Below are 11,284 nucleotides of genomic sequence, written 5' to 3'. Positions count from 1 at the left end.
TACCCATAGCTCATGACCATAGGTGAGGGTAGGAACATAGATCGACTGGTAAATTGAGAGCTTCGCCTTGCGGCTCAGCTCCTTTTTCACCACGACAGACCGATGCAGAGCCCGCATCACTGCGGACGCCGCACCGATCTGCCTGTCGATCTCACGCTCCATTCTTCCCTCACTCGCGGACAAAACCCGAGATACTTGAACTCCTCCACTTGGGGCAGGATCTCGCTCCCAACCCTGAGAGGGCACTCCACCCTTTTCCTTATTATTATTGTTGTCTCGTATAATTTTCATCTATGACAGAAGGGTCTGCCTTTGTATATGTGATTCCTCCTGTGCTCATGACAGAGCCCTGCAAAATCCTACGATCCCTGTATGAATTTTTTCTTTCACTTTTATCAAAGACTAGCAAAATACCCGTGCTTCGCAGCAGCGAAGTACTGCCTTAAAATTGTTATTAAGAAGAAAAGTAAACATTTTTAAACTGAGGGAAAATATACAAATAATTATTTGTTAAGGATCTCTTTGTATACCACGTTGTCAGTTTGGCCCTCCAGTTGTAATAGATAGATAGATAGATAGATAGATAGATAGATAGATAGATAGATAGATAGATAGATAGACAGATAGATAGATAGATAGATAGATAGATAGATAGATAGATAGATAGATAGATAGATAGATAGATAGATAGATAGATAGATACTTTATTAATCCCAATGGGAAATTCACATTCTTCAGCAGCAGCATACTGATACAATAAATAATATTAAATTAAAGAAAGATAATAATGCAGGTGAAAAACAGACAATAACTATGTATAATGTTGAATGTTAATGTTTACCCCCCCGGGTGGAATTAAAGAGTCGCATAGTTTGGGGGAGGAACGATCTCCTCAATCTGTCAGTGGAGCAGGACAGTGACAGCAGTCTGTCGCTGAAGCTGCTCTTCTGTCTGAAGATGATACTATTAAGTGGATGTAGTGGATTCTCCATAATTGATAGGAGCCTGCTGAGTGCCCTTCGCTCTGCCACAGATGTTAAACTGTCCAGCTCCATGCCAACAATAGAGCTTGCCTTCCTCACCAGTTTGTCCAGACGTGAGGCGTCTTTCCTCTTAATGCTGCCTCCCCAGCACACCACCGCGTAGAAGAGGGCGCTCGCCACAACTGTCTGATAGAACATCTGCAGCATCTTATTGCAGATGTTGAAGGACGCCAGCCTTCTAAGGTAGTATAACCGGCTCTGTCCTTTCTTGCACAGCGCATCAGTATTGGCAGTCCAGTCTAATTTATCATCCAGCTGCACTCCCAGATATTTATAGGTCTGCACCATCTGCACACAGTCACCTTTGATGATCACCGGGTCTATGAGGGGTCTGGGCCTCCTAAATATGACCAAGCTGTGCGCTGAGCTTACTCTTGAGCATGCAACGTACAGTTGGCCATGTGAAAAGCAATCTTGCCTCAAATCAATGCCAACCTTTTGTAGGGTTTGTACCTGAGACTTATTAATTGTCATTGCGAAGCAGAGCCTTACTGGAAATTGGAGGCGTTTGAATTGAAATGGGAGATCAGAGGGTATAACGGGAATGCGAGGAATAAAAACTCTCTCCCCTGAGCCACTGCCAGTAAAAATAGTTGCCTCAATTAGGTTCTTTTGCAGACACGTGACCTGAAGTCTCGTGCCGTTACAAAGTTTAGGTGGCTGTACGCAAATCCACAATCGGCTTTTTTTGAGCCAAACCTGTTGTTTTCGTATGAGCCGCTTTTTATTATTGGGATCGTACCTAGAAACAGAAGCTCTATTAACTTGTGGATTTGCCTGCGAATATTTAGCGGCAGCATCTCTATTAACTAGTGGATTTGCCTGCAAGTATTTGGCGGCAGCGTCACGAAGTTGTTTCCATCTAGCTGCATCAGAAAATGTACCACGACGTCTGACACATCTCCTTTTTACTGTTTTCTCACAGCTTGGATTGCTGCTGTCATAATCGGTTTGAGTTTCATGGTTTGTTTCAATTACGTTAGTATTTGCAGGACTTGTTGTGTAGAAGTGACATTCAGCATCTGTCAAGCGTTGTAAGCATACAAACGGTTTCATCGATAACTTCGCATCCAGCTTTTGAGAGTTGAAACATTCATAAACATCAAAGTGTCCACTACTCAAATCGTCACCTGTGAATCTAAGATGTTTAAGAGGCATTGGCGGTTCTCCAAACGCGTAAAATAGGCAGGCAGCCAACTACGTCGGAGGCGTGGGGATGGGGGACGCAATATAGGCAGGCAGCCAACTACGTGGGAGGCCGGGGGACGCAACCCCGCCTCACACGGCGACCGAGCTGCAGGCTATGGACATATATATGTATATACATATAATTCTGCACATTCTCAAGTAGTCCTACTATGGCTTCATATAGCTGACAATGCTTATTTTATAATACGAACAGAACTGGCACTTAAAGAAAGGGAAAACAGATATCAAAAAACACTACTCGCTAGAGCCCACCCTCTCAGCTTTGAGGTTTGAAAATGACAGTTTTCATTTCAAGGCATATTTAATGCTGCATGCGGTGTGACTGAAATATATAAATGAAGAAATAAATAAATAAATAAAATAATAAATAATAACTTATAGACTGCTGTCACTTTCCTGCTCCACTGACAGACTGAGGAAACTGTTCCTCCCACACACTATGCGACTCTTCAATTCCACCCGAGGGGATAAATGTTAAAATTATTCAAAGTTATTGTCTGTCTGTATAACCGGCATTGTTATCACTCTTTAATTTAATATTGTTTTTTTATTAGTATGCTGCTGCTGGACTATGTGAATTTCCCCTTGGGATTAATAAAGTATCTATCTATCTATCTATCTATCTATCTATCTATCTATCTATCTATCTATCTATCTATCTATCTATCTATCTAAAGAAATCAGCTACAAAAACATGTTTTATATCACACTTTTATTGATACTCATATCAATGTGTTTTTATTTGTATTGTCACAGTTTACAATACATTTATTTATTTATGTATAAGAAATTCCTCCATAAGAGTGCCACTATCAAGGTAAATACTGACAACCATCACTCAGAGTTGGTATTTGGGTGACAAAGTGATTGGCACTTTAGTAAGGGTTATATTTTCATGCAAGTTTTTTTTAATATTACAAAATAATAAGGCAAAAAATATTTGAGTTAAGTATGATCCTGACATATTATATAAACACCCAGTGCATTATTTATATACTACCTATAATAATTGTGAGAAACATTTTTGTTTTAAAGTTTTAAATTTGGGCGGCACGGTGGCGCAGTGGGTAGCGCTGCTGCCTCGCAGTTGGGAGACCTGGGTTCGCTTCCCCGGTCCTCCCTGCGTGAAGTTTGCATGTTCTCCCTGTGTCTGCATGGGTTTCCTCCGGGCGCTCCGGTTTCCTCCCACAATCCAAAGACATGCAGGTTAGGTGGATTGGCGATTCTAAATTGGCCCTAGTGTGTGCTTGGTGTTTGTGTGTGTGTCCTGCGGTGGGTTGGCACCCTGCCTGGGATTGGTTCCTGCCTTGTGCCCTGTGTTGGCTGGGATTGGCTCCAGCAGACCCCCGTGACCCTGTGTTCGGATTCAGCGTGTTGGAATATGGATGGATGGAGTTTTAAATTTAGTATAACACAGTTTGCACTGCCTCATCGAGCTGTGAGCTTCAGAGACCAAATGACGCATACTCATTCCGAAGCTATGCCTGATACTGGTATTCCTGATTTTCACATATCAAATTAAACATTTTTTTAATTTCTGGAATGTTGTTAAGGTGCGAGTCTCATGTAGAATATCTTTTAATGTCTCTTAAGTTTGTACTGCATTTGTAGCTCGCAGGATAGCGTTTGAAACTGCCAAGTTAGTTAGAAAAGCATCTGGAATGAGCGAAACAGACAAGTTAAACAATTTTGCGATTACATAACTCAATTAAAACAAAAGTGGTGAAGAATTTACACATTTTGTTGTTTGTAAAGTGAATTTTGTATTTGTATTGTGTTTTAGGTGGCTTTATTTAGAGCACAAGTCTTGCTGTCATTTACCTGAATTGCCACTGTAAACTCACAACCTGAGCCATCACAGCCACTGTGTAGCCTTTCTGTAGATAACTGACACTGGTGGAAGGCTCCAAAGGACATTCTCACAGTTTGGTGGCTAGAAGGAGACCTACCACATTATAATTCAATAAACTTTTTGACATAGTAAGGGTAAATACCACACATGAATGAAGTACCCCTGTGCAATCCAGGAGTTATATACAGTTCCAGTTTTGCTGTTTTTGCAATACTATGCATCATGAGAAATAATTGAATAAAAGGAATTGAAAATGCCCATAAAAGATAGCCAGACTTTCCAACAATCTGACCAATTATATATATTAAACATTGATCATTTTGCTACAGTAAGAATTTCAAATTAAAGACTTCAAATCCATCTTCATGCAATAAAGTAAACTTTCCAACATTTATTCATTCATCCATCCATCCATTATCCAACCCTCTACATCCTAACACAGGGCCATGGGGGTCTGCTGGAGCCAATCCCAGCCAACACAGGGCGCAAGGCAGGAAACAAACCCCGGGCGGGGCGCCAGCCCACCGCAGGGTGCACACACACACAAACACCGAGCACAGACTAGGGACAATTTAGGATCGCCAATGCATGTCTTAGGACTGTGGGAGGAAACCAGAGTACCCGGAGGAAACCCACGCAGGCACGGGGAAAACATGCAAACTCCACGCAGGGTGGACCAGGGAAGCGAACCCAGGTCTCCTAACTGCGAGGCAGCAGCACTACCCACTGCGCCACCATGCCACCCCAACATTTATTCTTCAGTATATTTTTTTATCAAATGATATAGTGTGGGTAAAGTTAAATAATTGCTTATGCTGTTGCTGCCTTAATTATATTCTGCATTATTTTAAGTACAGTTAACCGAAGAATTGTTTGTCTGGTTTCAAAAGCACATAAGGATGCATTCAAAGTGATTTTGAAGCTTCAAAAGAATAACTCAAAATGTTATTCACAAAATGTATTTAAGCCAAAGGATAAAAACAATGGGCTTAGCAGTGTACTTCAGCATTATTAAGTAAATTGTCCTTGTGTGTGTGTTTTCAAGATAAAGTTCTTCAGCTTTCATTGCCACATTGATGTCAATTTGGTGGGTATAAACTACAGCAATAATTGAGAAGAACATGCATAGAAAATTGTAGGCAATGAAATCATTATACATAAATTGTCTTCTTTGTAACTTTAGTTTATTCAACATAAGAAATACTGATACAGTATTTGAATGTGAATATGACTAACAGAGCTTATAATAAATTGCAGAAAATCCAGAACATATACACAAATAACTTCTTTTGCAGTTCATTGACCTCCTTGAACACAGAGCCACCTAAACTAACCAAATTATTCAGTTTAACAGCATGTTGTTAACATTGTTTGTTCGTAGTTACAGATGTGTGTTTTGCTATCAGGTGCTTCAGCTCCCTTGTTTGAACTACAGCATTTTTTTTCTCACTTTCCTCCAAACAGGTTACAAATGGTCCTAATTTATATGTATTTATGTATGAAGCTGTATTGTATCTTTTCAATTGAAACTGAATATGCATGACTTAAAACGAGTTTGCATATCTTTCCACACCTGGTAATACTGGCCACCCTTTTATTATCCGTTGTGAATTAATGTAAATGTCCTGTTTAATGGGAACAAACTCTGAATCAGTTGCTGCAGCACATGAATTTTGAATGCAGTTCCAAATAAAAATGCAATTATTTTGCCAATCAGTTTGCCTGAAGTCAAAATAAAATTCACAACACTATATTGGCTTTTCATGAATTTTTTCTTTTTTGTTTTTAACAATGCACGTTTCTTTATTCATTTTTTATTCATATTACATTTTCTATGTTTTTATCTAGATGCAGAAACACATCAAGTCCCATTCCTTTTGAGAAAAAAATACTTGACTGGTGTATGAGTGATCAGGCCCATCAAAAGCAAACACTTGCTATGGAGTGCCAGTCATGTGAAATCATAATACCTGGATCATTTATTGCCTGTCAAAATGTGTACAGTAGGCTACCAGGTAGCATCAAGTTGTCAATCAGCCTAGAAGTGATGCTACTTCATACTGTACATAAAACCATAGTCTTTGAGAGACTGTAAAGTAGTCAGTCCCTTGGTTTTATTTTATAAACATGTACATCTGTTCTGAATCTGAATATATTGTGTTGTTTCAATAATTGTTAGCACATTTTACATAAAGGTAAAAAAAATCCCTAAATTGTGTCAGTTTCGATTCAATGTTTTTTGTTTATATTTCTAACCATAAGTAACACTTCTGCTTTGCATACTCCAACAAAAAAGGTGCATTAGCTAAAAAAAATACATTAAGCATTGCAGGTGATTGATTCACTTGGAAGTTTATAGTTTATACACTATATAAAAAAATAAGATATACATTTATATTTATAATTCAAAACTGTCCCAACTACAGTCAATTCTTGTTATCTGCTGTTATGCGCACGTGTCTGTGGGTCACCTTCCTGACTCATCTTGGGTAAGCAGTCCCACCTCAGGACAAGAGGGTGTGCTATTGCTAACAGTATCGTCTCTTTCTGTTCCCATAGACAGGAGAAGACATCTCATGAGGGCAATTGACTCCACCCCTTCCAGTATATACTGTAAGTGAGAAGGTGGCATTCTGGGCCGATGCTCATGAGAGATGGAGCTCCAGTCCAAGCCAGAATGCTACCGATTCCCAGCAGTGTGCAGTTTATGTTTTGCTATAGTTATTATTAAACAGAGTTACCTGGCTCGTGCCCCATCATTTCTCAGATCCTGTTGTCGTACATTGAATGACCACACTGCATTACATTTCTGAAATCCCCACTGATGCAGGACACCTTCTTAGGGGGAGGAATTTTGATGGGTGTAATCATTATCCATTTGTGAAGTGAAGCATAGAAACATCCTGCCAGCTTCTTGGGCTCCCTTTTAAATTCTCCACCATACCCTGTTTCACCCAGAAGCCCCCAACTGCAAAAGCTGCCCAATGGAATGTTACTCCTGGGGCTGATAGTAATTGTAGTCCATGTTAAGTAGAGCTGCTACATTCCCCATTCCCAGGCCATTGTGTACAGCTGAACCATGGCTTTGAGTTGGTGATGTTGACTGAATTAATTTTCTTGGTTCCTGGCAATCTCCATTCTATAGAATAGGTCACATGAACTTTTTGTGTGTGTGTGTGTCAGTGGTGACTGAGCAGAACCATTTAGGAGTCAGTTTAGCTGTAAATTTATTGAAGGCTTTGGTGAGGAGATACGTCATGATCCAGACTTTCCCACCCACCAAGAACCAAGCAGGCTTGTGTCTCAGATTGTACAACCAAGATTGTCTGTATTATGCTGCCATCTTCCTCTCCTTCATTTGCTGTCTACTGTGGTAGATGGTCTGGAGCTAGTCATGCAAAGGTGTGTCAGGTCTGGGTTAATTGTCACCAAGCACTCCATTATGCTGTCTGCCTCAAACTAACAATGCAGGGGTCTCACCTGTAACCTCATGCACCACTGTGTTCAATGCAAACTAACTAGAGTTCAGCCAGCCATTTTGTCCTCTCCTGATGATGGTCTTCTGGCTTTGGTTCACTGGCTTAGTGAGATTGGATAAGGGTGATATGCAGTAGTTTTTAGGTGGGCCGCTCCCCACTGTTTCCAAAGTTTTTCCGCCACTAAGCCAATAAACTGCAAACCCTTGTCACTGATAATGTTTTTCGGCACCCCCCCATCAGGTAAATATCTCATCATTCAGGGTGGAGCAGATCCTTTTGCAGTGGCATTAGATAGTGGGAATAGCTCCACCCATTGTGTAAAATAGCCTACAACCGCCATCAGGACGTTTTTCCAGTCTTTGCTGGTGGGAAGTGCTTCCATTAGATCCAGGCCTAGGCACTCTCTTGGTGATGTGATGGACACTGGTTGTAACTGCCAAAGGGGAGACCAGGTGTCTTCTTGTAATGATAACAGGTGTTATATGTCCAGACAGGGGATATCATCCACCACTATGTCACCTCCAGGATTTTAAACAGTGTTTTGGGGTATCCAAAGTGACCACCGATCAGGCTGTCAAGTTAGTGTTGTAAGAACTTGGACATGTGTTTGGAAACTACCAGCTGATAATGATATCTTCAGTCCTTTGTTGGCATGCAGCAACATAGTGCCCATTGAAGTACCCTACAATGTGTGCTGTCAGCCCTCTCTCATATCCTGACATACAGAACTGGAGGCTTACGACTAGACAATGTCCTGCTTGTCAAGGTCAATACCACACATACCATAGGTGACAACACATGCATCCAGAGTAGAGCATCTGGCATGATGTTAGCACAACCCTTACAACAGCACACCCTGAATGCAGAATGTTAGAGGAATAACACCCATTTGGTTAGCCTAGATGTGGTCTTCGAGCACTTGAACACCCAGGTCGGTGTAGATTTCAACTGTCTTCCCCTCAAGATAATGGTGACACTTCCCTACCGCCCACACAACAGCAAAGCATTCCTTCTCGGGGGTGGAATAGTTGTGCTTGGTGCCTTTCAAACATCATGAATAGTGTGCCATGACTCTTTCCTACCTGTGATCGACTTGAGAGAGGATGTGATTAGCCCAAGGTCACTTGGGTCTGTGGACCTGGAAGGTCAATACTGGATTCAAGTGTGCCAAGACTGGAGTCGATAATAAAGTTTCATTCAGAGCATCAAATGTGTCATGGTTTGCCAGCAACCACTTCAAATTGGATGCCTTCAATAGTTGGAATATCTAGGCTGCTATGTCAGTGAACCTCTGAATGAACTTGTGGAACCACCTATCCATCTCCAGGATGTTTGGGAGACTTTTTAACTCCTGGGGCACTGGACAGTACATGGTGGGCTTTGTTTTCTTTTGGTCCAAGACCCTTCCTGCTAACACTACATTGCAAAGTAACGTCAGATGGTCCGGGAGACATGTAAACTTCTTCAAGTTAATTGTGAGATGAATCTTCTAAATCGCTGGAAGAAATTGTCTAGATCCCTCAGATGTTGTTAATGGGGAAACACAATGAGGTCATCTATGTACACAAAGCAGGTCTTCCAAGAGAGTCACTGGAGGACCTGTTCCATAAGCCATTGGAGTGATGCCCCAGCATTTTTTAGGCCAAAGGGCATTACTCAGAATTGGAAAAATCATGAAGGCAGTCTTCTCAATACTGTCCTCCCAAATATTCACCTGCAAATACCTGGAGTTCAGATTCAGGTAGCTGAACATCTCCACCCCATGCAGGTACTCCAGGATGTCAGAAACGAGTGACATGATGTCAGTGTCATGATGGGTCTTTTTGTTTAGCACCCTATTATCGATGCAAAATTGGCAGGACCCCACAGGTTTTTGTACAAGCACCACAGAACCAGCCTACAGCTATATGAAAGGCTCAAACATCCATTCATTACTCTTCTTTTTAGAGGTGACGCATAATAGGCCCTGTGGTGAACAGGGTCTTGGTCAACTGTGTGGATGTGATGACACACTACTTCATTTCCACCTGGTTTAAGCATACACACCAAAGGCTTTCTCCTAACCATAGGCTGAACAAACTCTTGCTGTTCAAGAATCACCTTTTCTACTGGGATGGACTGCAACCACTTGTGTGAAGTAATAATGCAAGTTATACCAAACCAGATCACTCTGAGCTACAAGATGCTGTGTTTTGATTCATTGCTTGTTTTCAGAAGTTAACTTTTGGATAATAACAAACAATAGTAAATTTGTTTATATTATACCTGTTTCTCATTGTTTCTCTTCTCCAGGTTGCACTCCTGAATCCATTCACTGCTTCTGAGGCTCATCATCTATAATTCTATCTATTTGCCTTAGGCAATGATGAAAAAACAATAAACATGGAAAGGTTGTGGGGTTTTGAGTAACAATTACACATCTTCTTCAGTCACCTAACAACTGATACTATCTTTAAGGACAAGCTTTTATTTCCTTGGGGGCTGAAGAGGCAGAATTGGAGGTGTAATCCAAGTATAGGAAAAAAGGCCTTCTTTTTGGGACTGTTCCTCTTGACAGAAAAGAAATGGGTGAATGGCATTTAAATCACTACATGGGGTACCTATAAATTGGTTTGGCCTTGTGCTGTTAAGGCCAAACTAGTTACAAAATGGCCAGTCCAAGAGCAAAAAGACTACAAGATGAAAATCAGATAAGAAACCAAATAAATAATCACTTTAATAAGAAGAGTGCAGAGCTAGAACAGCAAAAAGGCTAATACCCAAAACAAAAATATTAGGTATAAATCAATGTTGGGAAAAGAGGTTATGAGGTCAAAAACTGTAACTAATAATGACTTTATAGGCAAAAATGATGTGATATTTTTAAAATAATAGTAATAAAACCTAATTATTAAGCATATTATAGCAGAAAATATTATGCAGTACTCCAAACAACTTGTAGCACACATTGAACACTGAATAGCAAGGGATAGAAAGTCTGTGTGACTGACCTACTCACTTACAGTCGGTGTTTTGTTGGCCTGCTTTTCCTCTCACAACAAAGGTTCAGGCTATGCCTGCTATATTTAAAAAAAAACAAAACATTTTTTTTTGGATCTACCCCTGACAGAGAAAATCTGTTTTCCATCACGAACAGATTTCCGCCCAGTGGCACTCACATCTGTCATCATGAAGTGCTTTGAGAAACTGGTGCGGAGTCATATCATCGCCTGCCTGCCAGCAGACCTGGACCCATTTCAATTTGCTTACAAAGCAAAGAGATCAACGGAGGATGCTGTGGCCATAGCCCTTCATGCTGCCCTGACCCACCTGGAGCAGCAGGGGAGTTACGCCAGACTGCTCTTTGTAGACTTCAGCTCAGCGTTTAACACCATCCTCCCACAACGACTGGTGTCCAAACTGGCAGATCTGGGACTTCCATCACTCACCTGCAGTTGGATACTGGACTTCCTGTCTGGTCGCTCCCAGAGGGTCAGGCTGGGTCTCCACACATCTACTGCTCTCAGCCTCAACACCGGGACGCCGCAGGGTTGTGTGCTTAGCCCGCTCCTCTACACCTTCTACACATATGACTGTGTCCCCACTCACCATAGCAACAAGATTATAAAGTTTGCGGATGACACGACGGTGGTCGGACTCATCTTGGGCAAGGAGGGTGAGCTGGCATACAGGGACGAGGTGAAGCGACTGTCAGAGTGGTG

This window comes from Erpetoichthys calabaricus, chromosome 2 (assembly GCF_900747795.2).
Source record: "Erpetoichthys calabaricus chromosome 2, fErpCal1.3, whole genome shotgun sequence".
In the NCBI taxonomy this organism is placed as follows: Eukaryota; Metazoa; Chordata; class Cladistia; order Polypteriformes; family Polypteridae; genus Erpetoichthys; species Erpetoichthys calabaricus.
The sequence above is the reverse complement of the archived record's forward strand: the minus strand, read 5'-3'. Positions refer to the sequence as shown.